The sequence below is a fragment of the Serinus canaria genome, chromosome 2 (assembly GCF_022539315.1).
Source record: "Serinus canaria isolate serCan28SL12 chromosome 2, serCan2020, whole genome shotgun sequence".
Classification (NCBI taxonomy): Eukaryota; Metazoa; Chordata; class Aves; order Passeriformes; family Fringillidae; genus Serinus; species Serinus canaria.
In genome coordinates, this window is record NC_066315.1 from 14,977,008 (window position 1) to 15,001,218 (window position 24,211).

General features: G+C 38.1%; 1 protein-coding gene and 1 long non-coding RNA gene across 5 annotated transcripts in view; both read right to left on the bottom strand.

Annotated features, from left to right (window-relative positions):
• ZEB1 (zinc finger E-box binding homeobox 1) overlaps positions 1-24,211 on the bottom strand; it is a 120,031-nt gene that overhangs the window by 67,525 nt on the left and 28,295 nt on the right. The window lies entirely within an intron of this gene.
• LOC127059233 (uncharacterized) overlaps positions 7,551-24,211 on the bottom strand; it is a 43,126-nt gene continuing 26,465 nt past the window's right edge. The window contains exon 5 of one of the 2 annotated variants that reach the window (XR_007776865.1): positions 7,551-8,243. This is a non-coding gene — a long non-coding RNA (uncharacterized LOC127059233). Of the gene's footprint in view, positions 8,244-21,295; positions 21,440-24,211 lie in introns of those variants that run through there. The other variant, XR_007776866.1, reaches the window with a different exon arrangement.

The following is a 24,211-nucleotide window of genomic DNA, read 5'->3' on the forward strand; positions in this document are numbered from 1 at the left end:
CCAGGGCCATTTGCCTCAAATAAATGCTTTAATTAAAAATCAAAACTCTAAGAGAAGTCAGAAGCATTGCTACCAGAATATATGCCATGTTTCACTCCAGTTCCCTCTCTCCAATTCTTTCTACGTTTATGAAGTTTTCCTTAACATGGGGAACAGCTACACAATTTACATCGGTTGATTTTGTACTTTTAAAAAATGGATTTTACATACTTGATCTCACAATCAGTTGTTAAAACACATTATTTGGTTCCAAAATATGGAGTAAAAAACAGCTTAACTGAAATGGCAATTTTGTCTAAGCCCAACTGTTTTTCAATTCTGCTTTCTACTTTACCTGTATCTATACTCTATTAGCCATTTCCAATGTTCATGTTGTCATTCCACCTCTTTTGAAAAGTGATTAGTGATTAGTGATCATAAATTTCTTGCTTAAAACACAGCCTAATTTGTAAGAAGAAAAATCCCCATAGTTTAAATACTAGGTTCAATATCTATTTTAGTATCAATTGCTATGTTTGATATCTATTTTCTTGTTCTAGCTGCTACAGCACAATTCCCTTTATTGCATGAATTTCTGTTGAAACATTTTATGTATCATGTTAAGATTTCAGTCTCTCTGAAAGATGAGACAACCATCTGTTCTTTTGATGCATGTATTAGGAATCTAAGACCAGCTACTTGTCCTTTATCATAGGACAAGTACTCTGCTTCAGTATTAAAAACACTGTATTTAATTTCTCCCTTTTGCTATTCTAGCACAAAATCTCTCTGCACTTGCATGTCACCCTCATTTCCATGACCCTGAAAAGCTTCATATCATTTGCAAAGTTACTTTTGTTTGCTCTACACACCCTTTTTCAGATAATTTACTGAACAGCAAAAGTTTTCTGCAACTGTGTGAGTATTGTATTTTATCACCACTCCCTTTTTCTAGTACCCTCAATTTTAAATTCATTTCTCTGCCTAAAGGATTTAAGAACTTTTCACAAGGGTCTTGGCTAACCATGTCAACTGCATATCCTTCTTCCCACCTGTCCTGTGACTCTTTTAGAGAAATCAGGAGTGTGAAACCTTCATGTCTGTCACTCTGGACTCATCCCTAAGCTGTACCCTCCTTGCCCTGATACTGACACAGTCCTCAGCAATAACCTCATTGAATGCCACAGATTGCTCAGTGATTTCCTTCTCAAGTCATCCATAAGGAAGACTACATGTTACCTAGGGGGCTGGCTCCAAACTCTTAACCACCAGATTCAAGGCAGTTTCCTTTTGCAAGAGAGCAGAGCTGGACTGAAGTGAACTTGTCCCACCTCCTGTGCTGTGAACACACTTACCTAAAGGCATCTCTTTTTTGTTCCATGACCTTACTTCCTTCAAGTGCCACTTCTATACATTAATCAGTTTCTAGTATTACAGAAAGCTTCTTGTTTCAGATGCTTGAAAAAACAGGCTTTAATAGTTTTCAGGCACCTTGTAAATTGTTCCCCAGACTCTTGGTTTGGCCCTCTCTAGTATTTCTGGATTAAGCCTACTAGAACCTAATGTACTTCCTGTTCTCAATGCTGGGCACCATTTGAACTTTATGAGGAAGGTTATCTTCCTCTTTCTGTACTTCCATTTACTGCACCATCTAATCACACAAAGTCTCTTGCTCTTTCACACAAGTCATCTACCTGCAGGTTATGTGGTGATTTCAAGGCTTCAAGAAAAATCACACCACTCTGGGCTGCCCCTTTCCATTTCTTTTTAGTTTAAGGAACATTCTTACAGACATCCAAGTTGGGGGCCAGGAAGGGCCCCCAACAAGAGGCTCCCTACAAAGGACTTGTTTTGGACAGTTGAAACATTCCTAGAGGAATGAAGTATAGCCTGACTGCTGTTAGAGTAATTCCTCAATAACACTACTTCAAGTATCTTCATTTGGGTTCAGTCCATCATCTAGGACGAGTCAAGAACGCTTTCCCTTGCAAGCCCTCCAACATTCTGTCTGTGATATTTCTGCTGTCTAATGAAAGTGTCATACTGTGTACTGGAATACTGGCAACTTCTTGCACGAACCTATCACCTTCTCTACAAGGAGGACCAAGCATTTCTTTGGTCCTTCTGGAATCTGCCAGTCTTGCAGTGTAATTTAAAAGGCACCTCCAGATCCTTCACATCATATTATCTGTGAATACAATCACTGTGGGCAATGATTTTATTGTGACCTTGAGGGGACAACAAAGTTCAGCTGGGGACGATGTGATTGTGTATATGTGCATTTATTTGCATATTAATGCCACAGCACAACAGCAGTGAAGTGAGAGCTTTATCACCCCCCTTCAGCAATCACAGCTTTTATTTTTGCAGTTCTGCAGCTCACTTATGTGCTGCATTCTCCACTATAAGTACCTAATTAAATAGACTGTAATTTTTCCCATTGCATACTGTGCTATAAGATACTTTGGTTTGTGAGAACTCAACAATGTTTACAATCAAATGAAACACTCCTTCTGAAATCAAATTCATTTGGGTTAAGTTTGGGTATTTAATAGACAATTAAGTTTGTTCTTTAATAAAAGTACAGAAGATGTAAGAAATGAGTCAGATGCATTCATGATGCATTTTCTTTATTATTTTAAAATCATATCTCCTACTGACATTTGCAACTAGAATTTCATATTAGAAGTATCTGTGGGAATGTCCATCTCCATTCAATGCTGTCCAGATCAGTAGTGACTGATGGGAAATAACAATGACTGAAACTGAATTTTTGGTTCTTTATACCATCAACACTTGTATCATCAGATACATAACTAAGACATTTCAAGATCAATACATTGCAAACATGTTTAACCTGAATCCTGCAAGTGTCAGGTTGTACTGTCAAAAGAGTACAAGGTCATGTTACCTAACAGAGATGATACACAAGTCTCTATGTATATATGAAGCTCTCTACAAACAGCTTTACAGAACTAAAAATCTTAGCAAGAGCCATAAGCTACAGAACAAGAATCACTTTTATGCATCTCAGTAGTGCTCACTGAAATTAAACTGTAACTAAATAGCACCCCAGCCCTTCTTACAAAGGAGTTCAAAGAGTAATTCAAAACATTTATTATCTACTGTAATTTTTACAGAATTCTGTTTTCAGTCTTTCTTATTCTCATGCATTTAACAATTTCCTTTGGTTCCTTCATGCCATGAGCCAAAATGTAAAAGGATTACTTGCATCCTAAAAGTGAAACCAAAACAACCCTACTCAAATCAAAGCAATCTTAAGCAAAATTGACAATAAAATTAAAGACATTCACAGCCAAGTCTTGACATTCATTATACATCAAAGGTAATAAATATACAAATATTTTGACAGGATATCTTGAAGCTGAAGAAACTCTGAATTTTACATTTTCAAATATTCTGAATCAAGGCTTGAATACTGAAGTCTCAGGTAAAGATTTTCAGTAGCTGTTTGAATGTAGAAATATGAAGAACTATAATGTATTCATTAAACCCCATAATCCTTATCAGAACTACTATTCATCAATCCATTTTAGCAGCAAGAAATGTTTACCATGCAGAAAACTCCAATATAATTTCCAGGTTAAGGAAAAATATTCTCTCAATTGCCTGGTAAACAAGTTATGAAAACATTATTCTATGAGATTTTCCAAGCTGCCTTGGTAGCACCAAGGTGCACTGCTATTTTCCCTCCCACTTCTGAAATGCATATTTTCACTTAAGAGCATTTCTAAATTTCTTACTTATTAAAAGCAAATTCCATTAGATTTAAAGCTAAGTCACTGAATAAGCAAGCCAATTCACTCAATGATAAGCACTGGTAATTACATCAGCACATCAGTTTCAATAGAAATTATAGATGGTCTCCAGTCAAGAAAATTAGAGAGTAACTTTAGAGACCAAAAACAGTGTTAAAAAAAGATGTTTGAAAGTCAACCAAAGTACACCTATTCTGTTGTATGCCTTTAATTGCATTGCTGTAGAAGAAACTCACCACTAATGGATCTTTTTCTTTTCCTACCAGGATACTGATTTTTTTTTTTTTTCCATTTTTGACAAATGCTTTAACCTATGTTTAGCATGCCTTTTTCAAACACAACAGGCAAAGATTCATCAGCTACTACAAGAAACAGAGGCTGCCAAAGCTGGTTCAGTAGAAACCACTAGGCATTAGCAGGGATAAAGCAGATGCAGAGCACAGAGCAGTAGGTGCCCTGTTCTGACACACCAAAGCAGTACCACACCAAGAAGACAGCAGACAACCTTTGGCCACATCCAAGGTCTTGACACAAGTCCCACCCAAAATCATCCTGTGGTCTTCCTGCACAAGTAATAGTAAGATCCCAGCTCTGAGGTTTTGAATGTAGGCCATGGGACATTTGATATGGAACTAAGAATAGGTGAAACTATTTATTGCACACACCCTCAAAAACCAAACCACAAAAAATCCAGACCCAAAAAAACTACAAGTTTGTACTTACTCATGAACACAAGAGGGTTATTAGAGCCTGTAGGTCAGGACAGAAGACTGAAAGTATGTTGTTAATTTATGATGGTCTCAAGTCTAGAATTTAGCGCAATTATAAAATTGACAAGAAACCAAAATTAATTTTCACAGACAGGAGTAAACACTATAGGCAGCTTATGACAACTTCACTCTCTTTCACAGGCCAAGTAACCAGGAGACAATGGAGATGTAAGACAAAAGTTAAAATTTTTCTATTGACAAGAAGCCAGAAGAACTCCTCTCACTCACAGATAGGCAATAAATAAGAATTTTGAATAATTCCTTCTGAGTAAGATAGCATGATCATTCTCTAGTACCTTTCTTTTTTTAGTATAAACTATCCTAACTAGTTTTGCACTAAACCTTTGCTCATGCAGAGGTTCTTACTCAAAGATGTTTCAAACATCTACATGAAGTTTTTGTCTCCAAGTTCAAAGTAACAAGTCAGTTGTTTAAAATTTAACTTTTTTAAAACTTAAATATGACTTTACTATCTATTCTTCCTCCCCATTTACATTTCACTTTCATTTACTAGTTATAATAATTGCATACAGTCATGTAATCAGAAAATTAATGCAGTGTATGCCTCAGCTGTATTGTACTGTTCTTTACTATTTATTCTAGTGCATGTTTTGATACCTCCATTTAACTATTTAAATACAGACACATATTTAGTAATGCTTCTTTACCTACTGCCATGGACACCTATTATATTTCTTGAGTGATGTTGGTTCCTATCTAAGAAGCTGGAAGTCTTCTTGGACATAGCTTTGCAAAACTACTTTCCATCTCTAATATGAAAGCATGACGGAAATAAAAACAGTGGGGTTAGAATCTAAGTTTTTAGTTCCTGAGTTTCATCTAAATTAAAGGAGGAAGAGGAGGAGAGAGCATGATCCTTTTTCAGGGGCTGGGGGTTTTCCCTTTCAACTTGCATAGGAGGAACACAGATATCTCAGAATATCAAAATCAGTAACTGGACGTTTTATAAAACCATTTTATAAAGATTTAAAAATAATAATAGTAGGACTGCCTTTTGCAACCAGAGGTTAGGAATGCTTTCAGAAAGGGCACAGGAGGGAGGGGAAAGAGTAGGAAATTATACCTGCATCTTCTTAAGTGCATAACAGGATTTTGGAAAAGCTAGCATTCTTTACCTACAAAGTATGTAAAGTCCCTTCTTCTACCTGACCTTTCTGATTTCTATTGAAATGCCTTATTTAACTTGCTATAGCCCCTGCACAAGTGTCTATGTTGGGGAAGTATGTAGGTCACAGAACATGCTGATGTTTATGTTTATGGTTAAATGTGTGTGACCAACTAATTACATAACACAACCTACATAGTGCAGCCTGCATCAGTATAAACAGCAATTCACAAGTTCTCTATTTCCTAAAACACTTCACAAGAGACATGCTTCTACAGCAGTCTGCCTCAAAGGCTAATGGCAGGGAGAATGAATTCTGCATGTATCAGTTCAGTTGCCGGGTTTTAAATATAGATTTTTTTCAGTTTATTTTGCTTCTTACAGGCACAGACAGAGGACAGCTGTAGGGAAGCACTACAAATATCTTGTTTTCAACTTATGCAAACAAGATGCTCACAAGACTCAGAGATCTGGTAACTCATATATTAAAATCCCCCACACAGTATACATAAACTTCCTCACAAGGAAGTTGTGTCCTGAAAGAAAAGGGCAGAAAAAGAATATTGTACTGCTCCTTTTCAGCCTGTGCATTATGAAGTAGTGTCTAGTGAAAACTGGTATTCCCTCATGAGACATTACAGATGAAGCGGCCAAAAAAAAAGATACAAGAAGTAATTTAAAAAAAAAATTTCACTGACAGTTGGGAGCAAAAAGATCTCTTCTGACTCTGACAAGTTTATGATCTCTGAGAAGCCAATCCAACCAAAACCAGAGCATTCTCAATCAGAAAAGAGGGAAGAAAGGTATTTACGCTGCTTGCTCACAGTCCTGTCCCATGCTGTTCCCAGGCATGTTCTAGCTAATTGACACATACAGCCTTCTGGCAATTCTGTTTATTACATTTGAATATAAGCTTCATATATTTAAAAGCTTCTTGTGTTCAGTAATATCACTCTATCCATGCACCAAAACTGAATGCTCATCTGGGCTTTTTTACCTCTTCAGTGTAGCAGTAGAAAACTAGGGGACAAAAGAGAAAGTGTGAGCCCATCATTTGGAAGTTACACACATTCTCCAAAACAGAACCTGTGCTAAAACAGCTCTATCACTCCCCCTCAGACATTTATGAAATAACTGTTTATTGTCTATGCAGTCAGAGCCCACTGAATGTTTAAAGAAAGCTTCATGGCTTAATGTAACATAGAAGAAGGTCCATAGAGCTCATGGACTAGGGCACTGAAGCCACTGACATGCTGTCCCTAGAACAGAAACATTGATTTGGAGTGGAAAGATGCAGCACAAATACCACAAATGGAAGAAAAAGGGAAGGAAGAAAGTTCAGAACTTGTTTCATCTAACAAAAATCCTTGTCTTCTTTTGGATTATTTTCCCTAGCCAATCATCCCAAATTTTCATCTGAAATTACTTTGGTTCCAAGCCTTTTAGAAATGCAGAAAAATATTAATTTATGATGTCAGAGGTGGGAAGAAGGGAAAGTCCTCAACAGCAATGTGAACATGAAAAAACCTTGTGGAATTATGGTTTTAAACATAGCCTGTTCAGTTTACCTTTTGGTTTCAAGTGTTTAACATGAATTATGAAGAGCCATTAGAACTACAGAACATGCAGTTATCTTTCTGACCCACTCCTGGTATAACTTTGCATTACATAACGACACAAGGGCAACAAAAGGAGTCAAGCCCTCTCTTTGACAAGAGTTCTGGCTCATTTTGTATTTGTTAACAGGCTTAATAAATATTTGAAATGGGAATAGAAAACTATGCTAACAGTCTGACATTCTTCCCCACCCTTTTGTCCCTCCCATACAGAGGAGATTGGCAGGGGTTATTGTTGCTCTGCACAGTAGAGTAGTAGGAATTAATGCCATCATCGTGCTGGACATGGAACAACTTTATTTTCTCACTTTTTAACATCAGTGTAACACCAGCATTGCAGTGTCTCTTTCATTAGCACACAAAACTTACACCAAATATTCTTATTTATTATTATTTATTTTCAACTATGAACCATCAAAGCCACAGATACACAATGTAAACTTTTGCCTCTCTCCTAACAATGAATTTAGAATATACTTAACTTTCCAACAGATTACACACATTAAATATTTCCACATACCAAACATGAATACAATAACTGCATCCAAGCCTGTTCCATAGAAGAATGAGTGGTTTGCTACAAGTGTTCACAAGTTCAACTGGAAATGTGTAAAAACCCACTGTGTTGGTGACAGTCTGAGATCATCTAGAGCAACAGGTGTTCAACTGTACATTCAATCCATTCCCAACCAGTGACAACCAATTATAAACAAAATTCCACAAGTAGAAATGCCTCAACCTTCTCCTGCAGAAGTCCCACAGCAACAGGCAGATTACATAGCAAAACCCATGAGCTGCTATGCCAGGTTGTGCAGGGCAGGAATGGATGCAGCAATTTCCATTAGCACCAACACTTGCACACATCTTGCAAGAGCACGACCCCTCTCAATAGCTTGCAAGGACATTCTATAACTTCTTCAGCAACTGAAATTTGTCCAGCTTCCATTCCTTCTTCCTGCTGCTGTTCTACACACTGTCAAGGAAGATGAAAGCAAAAAAAAAACAGGGAGCTAGTACAAGGGATGGTAGTTTACACTGAAAAATGCAATGCATACTAAAAGGATGTTTTAAAAACCCTCACAGTACCAAAATGACAGTGACATAGTGCAGACTTACATCAGTAATCCAGAGCACTATTCAGCCATAGTGTTCAACTGTGTTTCATAAGGAGGGAGATATTTATGGAAATCAGAATACAATGCTTTCATCTGGCCCAGCAGCTTTACATTTTACACACTATGGGTACTAGCAGTAGACTGAAGAGAAAAACATTCTACACTTAAACCTACATTGGACTAGTACAATGTACTAGTCCAATGTACATTAAGGGTGCAAGCAGATAAGTATCTGCTTGCACCCTTAAAATGAAGCATAGGAAGTTACCTACAAGGAAAACTAGCTTTCTCTAGCTTCTTCTCAATTTCTTTAAAACTATTTAATTGCAAGCACCTTTCTCTTCTTTAAATGGAACCTTTTACACATTCTTCCAAATCTGTTTTGTTTTTTACAGCTGCTAAGTTGTAAGTAGACAGTATCTGGAAACATTGCAAGTGAGCAATAATTCAGTTGAAAGAAGCACAACAAATGGGTGGGTAATTACTATAGAGACAGCTGAAGAGTAAAGAGGGAAAAATACTTCAAATTTGTAAGAACAAAAGCTCCCACCAAAACCAACACCCTTCAATCTTACCACAGGAGTTCCTTCACAAGGTATGGGACTGCAAACTATCATACTAATATGAAACATTTGCAAAGCCTGAGAATCTACTCCATGCTGTGTTTTATCAGCCATCCATCTTCTCCATTGAAAACAAAACATGTAGAATTTAAGGCTTGGTCAAACTGCAACTGTTTATGTTTTCCTATTACACTGGGAGTTAGTCATGCTTTTTTACAAATATATTTGAATAATTTCAGCTTGTTCTCCAGTCAAGTAAAAAGTGCAACAGCACTTACTAGTGTGCAATAAGTACAAGTGCTCAGGAAGGATACTGAAATACCAGTTCTGCATTTCTTCTTAAGTTTTTCCTTGTAACACAAACAGTTAAGTTGTAGCTCGTGATAGTTTCTTCAGGAACTGTTTGCAACTGCTATGAGATGAAGCATACATATATATGCTTCTACACCTCTCTCTGCATGGACAACTGCATTTTTAAGAGATAAATTTCCTTCAGCAGGCTACAGGAGACACTGTTCTCATCATGATGCTCTTAACTTTAAATGACTGCAAGAAGATACTTAAGAGTAACTCTTCAGGAGGATAAATGAAAAGACTCAAATAATTAGAGATACAAGTGTAGGTTACCTAAACCAAGAAGATGCCCAGGTAGATGATAAAAGACAACTAGCAATACATATATAAGCCTGTACTAAAATACATCCCCCTGCCTCCCAAACATGAACAGCTTTCCAAATAATCGTGGAGCATCCCACATTGAAAGGGACCTGCAAAGATCACTGAAACTAACACTTATAAAATGTATATTTAGCGATTCAAGAAATTCAGAAGTTAAGTCACCAGCTGCCAATAAATATCATCACTTGAAGATCAAAATCATATCCTGAATTGATTAGATATTGGAATAATCACATTTTGTTCTGTTAATCTCCAACTTCCCCATGAACAATGCAACTCAGTTAAATACAGAGGAGGGCACAGCAGGTCAATCACTAATGCCAATGCATACTAACAGAAGTCTCACAGATGGCATTTGACAAATATTAACTGATATGAAAATATTTTTAATGCTCTCCTTTTCTAATCTCCAAAACCACCAAAACATCATCACAAAACTAACACAAAAATTGAGATAAATATATTTCAACATTGAAGAAAAACAAATAGAATGCTGCAGTTTAAAAAAAGGAGGAAAATAGAAAGGCCAAATATCAGTCTGAATTTCAGTATCTAAATTTAAGTGCTAACCTTCGTTCTGCCCTCTCATTCCTGCATCTCATCTAAATTAGGAGTCACCAATCATCACTATTTCAAACAGAGCTATCCAGTCCAAAACCAGTTAATTATTTCATCCTGCAAAACACATGCCCTTCTGTGCTAATTAAACTCTGTAAGGACCCTTGCTGGCATTGACACACAATCATATTAGTTACCACACCTCTCAGTTGAGAGCCCAGGACAACACAGTTAACAGATCAAGGCTGTCTCCACACAACCCTAAGAGTGTCCCAACACCACTACATTGCCATACCTCACATTAGAAACCTCTCTCACTTTCAATGTGGTGTAAACACACACCACTTGTCAACAAGTTTGTAGGGCCACTATATAAACAAAATGATTTCAGCAAATTAATGCTCTTGGACCACTGGAAGGACAAGCCAAACCAAGTGGAGGCAGCATTAGTTTTGCTGGGAAGCTTTTTCCTCCACAGAATGACAATCTTGACAATATTGCTTAGAGTCAGGTTCATCCTCTCCAAACTTTCCTTAAGGAATGGCACAAGATACAGGTGTTTGCCAGGTTTGCATTGCAAGGTCTTGGTAGTGGGGGGGCTACAGGGGTGGCTTCTAGAAAAAGATGTCAGAAGCTTCCCCTATGTCAAACAGAGCCAATGCCAACCAGCTCCAGACTGAGCCCTTGCAGCAGCACCTCTGGAATAAAACATTTAAGAAGGGGGAAACTGCTTGGAATTAAAACAGTGGAGAGAAGAGTGAATAGGCAAGAGAAACAACTCTGCAAACACCAAGACTAGTGGAGAAGGAGGGGGAGGAGGTGCTCCATGTGCCGAGCTGAGGTTCCCCTGCAGACCATGGTGAAGACCATGGTGAGGTGGCTGTGCCCCTGCAGGTCCACAGTGGAGCAAATACCCACCTGCAGCCCCCATGGAAGACCCTGCGCCAGAGCAGGTGGATGCCCAAGGAAGACAGACCCAGTGAGAGGCCATGCTGCAGCAGACTCCTAGTAGGACCTGTGGAGAGAGAAGCCCATGCCAGAGCAGGTTTGCTGGCAGGACCTGAGACCCCACAGGAGACCCACCATAAGGGAAATGATTTTGGCTTCAGTAGGAAACCTATCTTCCCAGAACACAAAGATTCTCTAAAGCATTAGGACATGGACTAATGTAATTAACAGACTAGCATAATTAGTTCAGCAATCTCCTTACCCTATCAGAATAGGGAACATGTCTAATTTGTCCTGCTTCCCAGCCCCACTCCCATCCTAGGTGGATAATCACTTACTCTTTCTGCTTCTTGAGTCAATAAGACAATCCTTTATGTTGTAGAAACTACTGCTTTGGCTGCTTTACATGCCAGAGTGCAAAACCAAATTCCCAAGCACAACTGTGAGTTCAGTGAACAGAAGACCAGCTGGTAGAAAAAAAACATGAATTACAGTTTGAAACCATCCTTGAGAACTGTTAGCATTAACTTCATTCATGAGCTGAAGCCTTAAGGACAAGCAGAAACTGGGGAGTCTCAGAGGCATGGGTGGTAGCAGTACATCAAGGGGACACAGTTCTGCTGTGAGACTCCACAGTCTCCTGCAGAAGCATTTTTCTTCCATGTACTGAAGTGCCTTAAGATGGTACTTGAAAGCTTGACAAACACAAATTATTACAGCTTGAAGAACTTGGATAATCTGAGTATTTCTTTTAAGTTTCTGAACAACTTCACTGCCTAACTTTCCATGACCTTTACACTTACTAAAAGCTTTATAGCTAACAGATTTCACAGAACAAGCACCTAAGGTTATTCATCATTATTATTCCAATAATTTGTCTGTTTTGGTATGCTGTTACTATTTGTCATCCTGAGCAGTGTGAGAAAAGGTTATTAACACAAACAGACACAGAAAGAAGTTCACACATTTCTGCATGTGCCTATTTTCATGCTACTATAGCCAGAGCATTTCTGAATGAGGTCTCACTAAGAAGGTCTACTTTTAAACTCCTGACAGGTATTAATTATATATATTAATGCCAAAAAGGCCTTAATTATACTGACAAAAGCTGCCTTTCAAATTTACTTTGTTCAGGAAATACTGTAACATGTACCTTTGTAAATTATTATTTTCCTAATGTGGATTAATTTAGAAGCATCCTCAGTTACTAATAACACCACTTCTGGTTGTGTCCCCAGTCTACACTTGCTCACCATGAAGAGCATTACTGAGTTATACAGTACACCACAAAACATCTGCAAAACCCAGAGGAACCCACTCCAACTCGGGATTTACTCAAATGATTACTTGTTTAGACTTCTCTTCTGAAACTGCTCTCATGGAGTTAGGGAATATATTCTGATAATTTGTGTTCTCGTTATCAGGCATCTCTAGTATCACAGAGATATAGTAAATCCATCTAGTTGGATTTAATACTAGTAAAACTATCATTCAAATTCTAATTGTTTAATTTGGTAAATAACCTGGTTCAAGTACTTTAGAGGGCTTTTAAGTAGACAAAATAAACACAGAATAGCCTTGGCAAAAGCCTAAAATAATTATAATCAATTTTTACAATGGCTTTGCTTGAAGGATTGTTCTCAACAGCTCCAGTTCATCATAACCCTTAAAAAAACCAAAAAAACCTTTAATTTTCCCCATCACTTTACAGCATGTTGAGTTGAACTTAACAGTACAATTGCAGTATGGAGTTAGCATTTTCTCTACTGTCTGGGAACATCTTTTGCATATGTTTCCTCAAGCAGACTTAATTCTTACATGTGCTACAGCTTTTCTCTAAACTTTCAATGATATCCATACACTGAGAAGCAATCAGGATAGCCTGCAAAACACAATTCACTAAACCCAAGTTCTAATTTCTGGTTTGGAAATTTAAAAAGACATCAGGTACTAAATTCTGCTAAGAAGTTTCTGACAATTTCAAAGACTCTTGAAATAACATCATTTGGCCCATTCTACTTAAGAAGTCCATATTAACTTTCATTAACCCATGGAGAAGAATATCCAAAACAGTGAGTTATTTATGATGACAATAACTTCAATGTGAAGAGACTCTAAAAACAGAAGAAACCCCTTAGGATCAAGCTTTTGAAGACCTCTCCATCTAATTCTAGGGAATGTCTTTCAAGTTGGCCTTAAAGAGGCACATGGAACTTCCTCAGTCATGTACCACACTGCAAGAAGCTGGTAACTGTCCTTGATACTAACAAAACAAGAAAGTGATTCCACATTAACCTACAAAGTTCTTTAAAAGACTATATAAAAATAGTTTAAAATATATGAAAAGCAGCAGGTAATATCCTAAACATCAGATGGGTATATTCTTGATAAATACAGAAAGCAGCTTATCATTATTGTACAGAATTTGTCACAGTAACCTAATGCCTAAAAGCCATCTGCTGTAAGGGGTTGCATGTTGCTGACATTATTAAGGGGCTTCAAATTACCTAAATTGGCTCTAAGTGAGAGTTATGTTCAAAGACACGGAGAGTGGGAGATGCTCTGCATGAAGCATTACTGAAATTTAAAAAAAAACAAACCCACAAACAAACAAATACCCACAAAAATGAAACCTCAAACAATACAAACAAACCAAAACCAAACACATGCCCTTCATTCACCATCAAGCAATCTTAAAGCCAGTGCCTATTATTGATTCAGAAGAATGAGACATTACCAGAACCAGGCAGCACCAAGAACTGAACACAACTACTCCATTTGTAGCTGATTACAGCACAGGAGTCAAAGACAGTAGGAAAAAAATGAAGATGAGATCTACTCTTCCTCCATATGGTGGACGCATTCTTTCTCATTACTCATCTTTCAGGGTAGCAAGGAAGAGCAAGCATGTAATTTGTGAGAAAACAATCATTGTTTATTACAAGGACACATGCCAAACCTCCAAATCCTGCAAAGAAGACAGTTCCAGCAAGGTTAAAAGCAGTCACCTGTTTCACTTTATCAGCAAGCTCCTCACCCATATTTGCACATTAGTGCAGAAAGAAACAGAAAGGTAGAAAAATGACTAACAAAACAGAAGTGAGATTCAGTGTAGAAATACTGGTGGTTAGGTAGAAAAAGCCAGGTTTTCTCACAACTAGCTTTGTTGAGCTCAACTTCTGCAGCAGGTGAAGCTTCTTGAAGACGAGTGTAATATAAGACAAGCATTCATTTCTTCAACCACATTCAGGCACGTAAAGCTAGGTTGGTTATGCTCCCACAAAAAAAGGCTTATTTTTCAATACCACATATCCTTCTGTACTCTGAGACAGGATTATACAAGAAAAAAACCCCCCAATCCTCCTCATGCTTTGACCATGTTTTCATGAAACTGATACATGTCATTATTCAGCATACCAGTTTTGACTGTTCAATATTAGCTACACCATGAATTAACATTTTTCAACACCAAAAACATAACTTCTACTTCATTCAATGTAATAACAATGTAACTTAATCAAGGATTTCCTGATTCATAGTGACTACTTTATATCCACACAACATAAAACCCCCTCAGCCTACAATTACTCAGTCCCCAAAGCACCTGATGGACACAGTAGTATGTGAGGATCACCACCAAGAACCCTGGGAAAAGAATATAAAGTCTCATTTTATACTGCCATTGAAGATGAAGCTCTTTAGTACATCTGGAACCAACTCATCTAGAAAGTCTCAAAGCTGCTTTACAAGTATTGAATCACTCTACATGCTACAGATTTTACATCTTGTGCAATGAAAGACATAAGTGTATTACTATTATTTATTGAAAACATTTCTCTAATCCAAAGACTCAGCTAAACCATAACTGCACGAGCAGCTTGCCTCCTAACCACTTAAAATGTTTTACACCTTCCACAGCCATGCAGTTCTGACAGAAGCAAAGCACCTGCATGCCTTTAATTCCCCAGCAAAGCCCATTCAACACATACACATACAGAGAATTCCCATCCTTAATAGACATTAGTGTAGTTGTTCAACATGCGTGCACAGGCTACCTCACATTGTGCAGAAAACAGGTGAAAGAAAAACCTCTGTTCTACTTTTCTAACTTGTCCTAGAAAGTACAGATCCAGAATCCCAAATGCAATATATAAGTAAAGAACAAAAATTTCTATCAGATTAAATTCTGCAGAGAAACAGAAAAGTAGATATAAACAAACAAAACCTCAACCAACAGCAAAAAGAAACCCAACTAAAAACCACCAAAAACCTTCAATTGTCCAAAGATACTGTTCTCTGTCAAGCAGACAAAAATTCCTAAGCTTCAATGGGATTTTAGACACATTCAGTGAGATGAAGATGCAGTTAGCATGAAAAAAGCTAAAGGTTAATTGTTCCTAAATTGCCTATCCATGACCAGCTGTGAAACTTTAAAGAAGGACATTTCTTTAAGAAATTGTTCAACAAGCCAACATATGTGCTTCTGAGCACATCCTATGTCCTTCAGGGGCATCACTATTCTAAAGTAAAAAAGCTTTCAGCAAGGAGTGAGTAGTCACTGATCCCACTAAAAGTTTTTAACAGAAAATGAAGAGAACAGTGGCAGCCAAAGAAGTGTACCAAACACCCTCACAAATCTCATTTTTACATAAAGTCATAAATACTCTGGGACTTTTTTCTTTATTATAGTCAAAAACACTCTATAGTTCTTGTAAATTCGTGTCAGTTTCTAGGTCTTAAGTGACAAAAACATATGCTAAAGACCATTAATTAAAGGAAAAATCTCACCCTCCTCAAGATATGATGCGATCTTAATTTTATCTTTTTAATGTGAGGATATCAGTCCTCAAGAGTTTCAAACACACTAAAGGCAATGGAAAAACCCTACACCTTGTAAGTTTCCTTCTATTCTTTTGGGGCAGCCAAAATCCCTAGCTAATTAGTAGAAATTACCTCCCCCTAGTAATATTAAAACAGTCTCACAAACAGTTTCGTCCAGCATCCCTTGCAGTTTGGTTCACAATGATATAAAAAGGACATTACTCCCCAGGACACATGCAGAAGCCACAGTCTGGATTTCCAGGATTCTAGATCCTGTGTAGTTTACTCTTACACAAGCCGAGGTCTTGCACTATTTCCTAGGAGAAAACAAAGGCTTCAACACGAAGTTTATCACAAGCTGAACACAGGAGGATTACAACAGTGAAGAGTCACAAGGGGGACAAATATCCCATATACTTAATTTTCCCATCATGATTTGTTTTGCTAGACAAGGATCCTCAGTATAACGGACAATACAAAAGTCCTTTGTGCAGAGGGCAAGTGTAGCTGAAATAGTGCCAAAAAGACTGACATGCTTTTTGCTCCATCTGCCTGCTAATAACCATAGGAGCAATCAGCCAGCTGTCTCTGCTGTTGATCTCCAGTACCCAGAAGTTTCCAAAAGAAGTCCCCAAATCCACACCCACAAGCAAAACCACAGCAAAGAAAATGTAAAGCCATTTTCCAGAATAGACTGGAAGACAGAGGAATCAACAGAAGACTGCAAGAAATTCCAAGCAATTTTTTTTTTGTTTGCTTAGGAAGGATGAGAGGGAAATTTACCTCGTGCTACAGCAAGTAGCTCCCCCAGCAGTAACTCAGTGTTTGGCTCGCAGTGGCAGTAGTCTTACAGTGAACATTCAGCATGACTGTCACAACATTAGGAAAACAATACATGCAAATCACTGTTTTAAGAAGCAATTATCTAATGGGCTTTTGTTAAGTGCTGCCGCTTTATCAGCAAACCCTAAAGCAAACAAAAACAAATACTAAGGGTTTGGGGAGGAGGGAGATGCCCACAACAAAAACTCTACTGCCACCTTTCTCTTTTGCAGTACAACAGTGTATTAAATAGGATAAACAGACATAAATGTAAAGGAGATCATACAAATGTATTTAGTACCACCTCTATAAAACAATATAAGTCTTCACTGTTTTCATCTGCATAAATGAAAGGTATACTTACCCACTTGAGGGCTCTTAAATCTGAAGATGTACATATTGGTGACCTACTCCAAGAAGTTTTTACTTACATTTTCAGGACTATGAAGCACAAACTGTGACCCTTCAGAATTTACTTAACAGTACAATTCCACTTTGATCTCGAACCTATATTCACACTTTACTTTTATATCCCCTAATCCCCACAAAATTTCACATAGTTGTATAACGGCATAAGCATAGGTGAAGCTTTTTAGTAATAAAGTAACAGAAGAGTGATCCCAGGGGCCTGATGTTAATGAAGCTGGAATTACATCTCAGGACTTGGGAGGGAAAAAAAAAAAAAACAATATCAATTTTTTCCAGACTTGCACTTCTTGTCTGTAGAATATTTAAAAGCAAACATCAAGACAAAACCCAGTGTTTTCTCCATCCCCTCAGGTTCCTTGTTTTTTAACTGTAATGGCTTCACTCTTTGCCACCCAGCTGCATGTTCTAACACAGGGCAGCTCAGGCTTACACACTGCTAGTGATTAGAGCTGCCTCTCCAGTGTTTAATACACCCAGATAGCTTGGGAAAGCCTCAGAAGCAGATCTAGTTTAAATTGTATGTTCTAAACAGCCACTGAGACAGCGGAAAGAAGATACAAGACATCCCTGCCATTGATACTGAAAGCAATTCGCAGGCATTCTTTAGGCAAAGGATTGCCTAAAAGGAAAGAACAACATTTTCAGGTAAAGAAACTGAAGGCACGTATTTTGATACTGCTCCTGAAATGTTATGCACGACTTGTGAAACTGATCAGTATAACAAACAAAAAGACAACATAGAAGTTTTTAAAAAATCCAAACAAAAACACCAAAGCAAACAAAACTGAATGCTATCAACTGTGATTTCAAGTTTGGTAGTAATAATTTGTTTACTTCTTGCTACAAAGTACACTTCTCTATACCACCATACGTGGTGAAAATCTCTGAGAAAAAGAAGTGCCTACCTCAACCAGCAGCATTATTGAAAGTACTTTAAACCTCTGCTCTTGATCTAAGTTCTGTTTAATGACATGGTTGCTTTGGGTTTGGTTTTCTTTTGGTGTGTATTCTTGGTGCATGTTGTTTGATTTGGGATTTTTTTTTTTTTTTTTTGGCAGAGATGGTGTGTCAGGCATTTTATTGGCTTCTGACATGAAACTCAGAATCATGGAACAGTTTGGGTTGGAAGGGACCTTTAAAGGTCAAACTTCCACATGTGCTGCTATTGCCATTCCTCCCATGGTAGAATATAATGAAGTATTTTACTGTGACTGGTTGTAGCTGAAAGAAAATGCATGCGTACAATAAGAGAAAATCAAAGTGTGATAATTTTATACTTCTGATGCAGGAGAAATCTTTTCAAATGGACTGAAGTCTAACTGAAGTTCAGTAGTTGCTCAAGCTTGGTTTTTTGTTGTTCAAAGTCAAAACTCACAAGTTGCTTCAAGTAAGCATGGTGTGTTAATTAGTTTTAAACAGGTCATAAAAGAGTCATAGTTCACATGCAAAGTAATTTAACCATTCACTAAACTCCTATTCAACAGGCAATGAAGCCTAACAAACCGCTTCTTCCAGAGGTCTAGCAAAGCCAAGTTCCAAGCACTTCTGAAGTGAAAATGTAAGCATTGACCTTTGTTAGCAAAACAAGGAACTCACAGCCAAACTGATTTACCCCCTTTGGCTGCCCCACCCCTAGCAAATGGAGCATTAAAAATCACTGTTAGAAAACTTAAGTGAATTTTTCCACAACTTGCCCAACCATAAAATGTATTTTCAGTAGGAGGAGAAAGCCATCATCAACAGTTAACAATTACAAAAAGTTACTGCCAAGTTGTGTGCATTAAGCCAGTCTCAAATCCATAAAGGTAATCTAAAATTTCTCTCCCTCAATAGAGGGAAAGCAAATAAATGGAAGATGAAGAGATGGGAGCACAGAAGGCACACAAGGAGAGACTCCCTTGAATATACAGACAGTTCTTAGATTTCTGAATCATACAAATCCAGTGGCTTTAATATAGCTGACTATGACAAGCGTTAAATCTTAAATTCGTCTCCTTGCTAAAAATCTCATATTAATATTTTATTTTGTTACATAATGCTTCTTTCACACAAAGCTAAGTTCCAGATTCTTATACCTTTACGTAATACAGACTTACAATCCCCATCCTCAGCCCTCCCCCACATTTCACATTAAATTAAAATGAAACTAGTGTACCTCATCCCTTATCCCACAGGACAGAGTCTGCCATAGCTCCTTTCATGCCTCTTTCCCTGTGCACTCCTTTCACTGCAGCACATCTCCCTGCTCTGGAAGACCCAAGGCCATTCCTGGCTGACTCTACTCCAAACAGGAAATTTTTTCTACTTTTTTTCTTCACTCACAGTATGAGACAGAAGTAAATAAGCAGTTGAGGAGAAGGCCCAGTGGGAACAAGGGATGAACTAACAAAAAACCAGTTGTTACACAGAAACATCTTCAGCCCATATAAGAGCAGAGGAAATGGTTGTAAAATACACACAATAAATATTTTTGAGAATGTGGTTCCTTCTTCCATTGCTTTTCTGGTCACCCCCTAATAATGTCAGCTCCTTTGCTGTTCTTTGACCAGAATGATGGCAAATGAGGCTGTCATTTGCCAGTCATAAGAACACTGAGACTTGAATAAAGCCTACAGCCTATAAAGGCAGTATTCACTGACAGTTATATGAACACCTTACTTTTGAGTTTTGATGTAGTCATAATGTTTAGTATTATTTCTTCAATGCATCACGGAGATGGGAGGTCCTTACAAGAGACTTAAGAACATGGATCTGATTGTCTTGAGAATGGTTTACTATTAGCAAAAAAAAAAAAAGATAGTACTCAAGTACTAAACTGTGAGGTTTACAAGAGAAAAATACAAAGCCAAGGTGGGCCAAGTAGAAAAGATCTTATTCCAAAGTTTTTCATTCTTGCTCAGGGTTGCTCTTTCACACCAAGGCTTTATATTGTATCTTCAAACATGTTGTGGGTCTCTTCATTTGTATAGGTATCTTCTCATTCTGCTTTTGTACTATTTCCACAAAAAAAGCACTGCACCAACCCCTGTACTTGAAGTACAATTTCTGCTACTTTTTTCCTATTTGTCTTATGCTCCTTTTATAAAAAAAACCAAAATTTAGAACTGATTTTTTCCCTGAATTAATGCACAGCTTTAAGATACGCCACCTCTCCTACAACTAGGCTGGTTCCCAGAGGCCTGAAGCTTCAGGCCTGGGACATCTCAACTCCATGAACTCCCCTGTATTAGCTATGTCTGCCAGCTGCTCTTCTCTTTTTATATATAAAATAATCTTTAGGCAGCATATGGCCTTGACTATGTGTGTATGTTCTGGCAGGTTCAGGCTAAAAGGGTTACAGGCCATTTGTCAAGCTGTATCACATTTCCTCCACGCCCTTCCTCTCGTGAGTAACCCAACGCCGCTCGAAGGCAGAGCCCGACGCCGAAGCACGGCCGTGACCGAGGGAAGGCTTTTACTTGAACTCAGCATTACACACTGGTGCCCATAGAGTGAGTCACGGCTGTTAAAATAAAGGGCATGACACAGCAGAAGTTAAATTGATAAGGAATTAACAGTTCATCAGCCTTGAGGAGAAAAGCCTGGTTCTCCAAAATCACAAGAGGTTAAGCCTTCAGTTCTTGTGTTAGACAACCACTGGAGCCACCATGCACCAGCACAGAAGTGAGGTCATGCTACACCATCCTTCAGATTCATGGGCGAGGAAGTCCACGTTCCATGGGCCTCAAGAATCCCATTCCACTCTGCAGCATGAGATCTGCAATTGAAGGGCTTTGCCAGTTCGATACAATCAGCCAAGTGATGATCTGCACTGTGTGCCTCAGAAAAGGACAGATCTAACAACATTTACTGGCTTATCTGAATGTCTCCAAGTGTGTTACAGAAAAATCAGAGTTTGTCAATATAAACTTCTAAGTGACTCAGGGAAGTTTTACTGGCATAGCTATGAGTCAAGGCACCTGACTATGCCTCTTGCCAACATCTCTGAAACCAGTGCAGTCAGGATGAATTTCCAATACACTACTGTCTTACCTTTGGTTCCTACTTCCTCTGAAGTGCAGTAGTGTTTTGGGATGAAGTATCAATGGATGGCTGGAACGGCAACTTCATTTCCCAGCTTCACAGACAAGTTTTCTGTACTTCACAATTAAATCTTTTTACTGATCCAAATTCTTTCCCTTCTAAACAGTGCCTTTAAAGTGAGTCAATTGCATATAGCAGCAGACATCTCTTTTCTTATGCAAAACAAAGAAAATTAAAGATTTATATTAACAGAGCAGGTATGACAATCATAAGAACATGCTAAAAGCTTTTCCATGGGAATCATCTTGTTTCACACAGGTCAATGAACAGGAAATTTACAAGACATGCTTCAGTATCAGGATAAGAATTTTCCTACATCTTGGCCAGACACCTTTGAAGAAAAATAATTACCTCTCAGTACATTTAATGATGGTTGAGAGAAGTCTAAAAAAGCAGATGCTTTCATACCAGGGAACAGGCCATTAAGTTTCAGAACTTGAAATGCACAGGAATTGCACACTATGAGAATGATCCAATTTAGAGGCATTAACAAGGTGTATTTCCTCATTCATAGATGACTTATAGAAACAGTAACTAAAATCATAACAATATGTAGTTAAGAATAAGAATATGCTGTAGATACCTGCTTCAATATCTACTTGGGGAAACATGAAATAACTGGTTTCACAAAGCAACTTTGAACAAGTGGCTGCATTTCAAAGGTTTTTGTCCAAATACAATGGCAGCCTAATGCTCGAGAAACAGCATAAACCCTTCTGTTTTGTAAACCTTCAGAACACCCCTCTTTGAGGCACAGAGCATAAGGAAACAGAACTGCAGTACAGTGAGATGTATCAGCATGCAGCAACAGATTCAGGACGTTCAACTTAGTCGACCAGTTCCATCCTGATCCCAAATGACTACATAGCACTAGCTGGGTAATAACAATAAACCACAGTGCCTAGCACCTTTCTGACCTTGCAGTAAGTTAGTTCTGAGATGCCCCCAAAGAGATGTTCCTCTCCTGACACAAGACCAAGCATCTACCTGTAGAAAATACTCTTTCATTGGGATATGCTATGCTTGGAATTGCATACTCTTTTTTCTAATGGGAATGTAAGAGCTTCAATAATATTAGCAAATTACAAAATTTGGCTTCTGAAGATATTTCTGTGCAGAAAGGCTGTCTGAATTGTTAAGTATACCACTAAAAGCATTTAGAGCACAATAGAAGAACTAACCACAGGAATGCCCACTTACAATAGAAAACTCAACCACAGGAATGCCCACTCAAGATAAGCCTAAGTATCGTTCCTACAGCTCAAAAAGTTAGGAGCTCAACAGCTGAAGCACACAAACCTTCACTTACCCGTGGTCTGCTCAGTCTAATGAATGCTAGTGGGGACAGGCAGAGAGTAAAGTGGAGCAAGTTGGAGGAAGAGCTGAAAGCATCAAGGAGGCCACCCATGTCCACATTTGTATTGTCTGAAAACAGTCCTTTGGTGCTTCTTGTGATGCTGAACAAGCATCCATACAAAAACCACAGAAGTGCCAAAACATAACCAGATCAATTTCTCAGGATTGCAGCTGGAACTCTGGTGGACCTCTCTACTGAGGTTTTTCATGACAGCACCATAGAAGACAATTACTGATATTGACTGTCTCAATCCATGGTTAGGCTGGAAGGAAGGAATGAAGGTGGCACAAAATGTTTCTGCAGTTCTTATTGCAACATTTCAAGAAGTCTGGTCATTTTAAACAGAATTTAACAGGAAGCTGCTTGACAATCCCCAAATAGGTGCTAACTCAATAACCTAACAACTTGCTGATTTGGATAGGTAAAAGTACAGCAGCAAAATTGTGTTCTCATCTTCAAAACACAAGCTGACCTCTTCATTCTCATCTCACCTCCATGGGAGCAGTGGAAGCTAAGCTGTTAACAATGCCTCTAGCCATACCTAATATATTTTATTGATTGTTCTATTTATTAATTTAACAATAGTAAATGGGACCTGGAACCAGACACAGTGAAACTAACACCAGTGAAATTTCTTTCTAAATGTGAATACCTAGATTCTGAAACCTCAAAACAATGGACTCAGAACAGCTCTTACAACCAGCTAAATGCCATGCATCTTACTTCGAAATAAGTTGCAAAACAGACATCTTTGCATTAGTTTGCTTTGTGGTTTGTTTGATCTATTCTAACCACATTTAAAATTGGGGGGGAAGGAGGAGGAGATTGGGTTTTGATTGGTTTTGGGGCTCAAAGCTCCAAACAGAAAGACTCTTCTTGGGACTTTTCCCAAACTCCTATACATTAGGACAAAAACTGCATTGCTTCCACACTTCTCACACTGGTGACACAGAGGTCTGGATCTATGGTAGTGCTAACTGTTTTAGGAAAGCAAAGTCTCATGCAAATAAAACTTCTGTCTCTTTTTTTATTTTCTCTTAACAAACTGTAGCTTTCCAAACCATGCCTGACAGCTGCCTGCTTTCTACACTGAAAATCTGTTACAGTTCATGGTATCAAAAACATTGCTAAGCATTTAAAAGAAATGCCTTATGGGTCACTTTCAGAAGTTAAAGCTTAGGGAACTCTTCGAACCTACCTAAAAATTTGCTGGACTTATTTACAGCTGCTTCACTTGACTTAACAGCTCTACTAAAGTAAGTGCAAACCAAACAGGTTTGAAAAGGTCCATTATCATGTAAGTGCTGCTTTGCTGGTTCAAAACAACCACTGGAAAATGGTGATCAGCTGTCCAGATTCCAGCAGACATTATAGCAGGACTCTTTCTTTACCAAAAGTTGGTTGATATACCTCAAAGGATATCACAGACAGGTACTATAACGTTGTTAGCAGTTAATTCAGTCAAAGGACAAGAGACGATTTTCAGTCACCGAGACTTTTATTTAAACTTTTATCTTGAAGGCACAGCAGGAGGAACTTGCGTCTGTTACTTAGTAGCAAAAAAAAA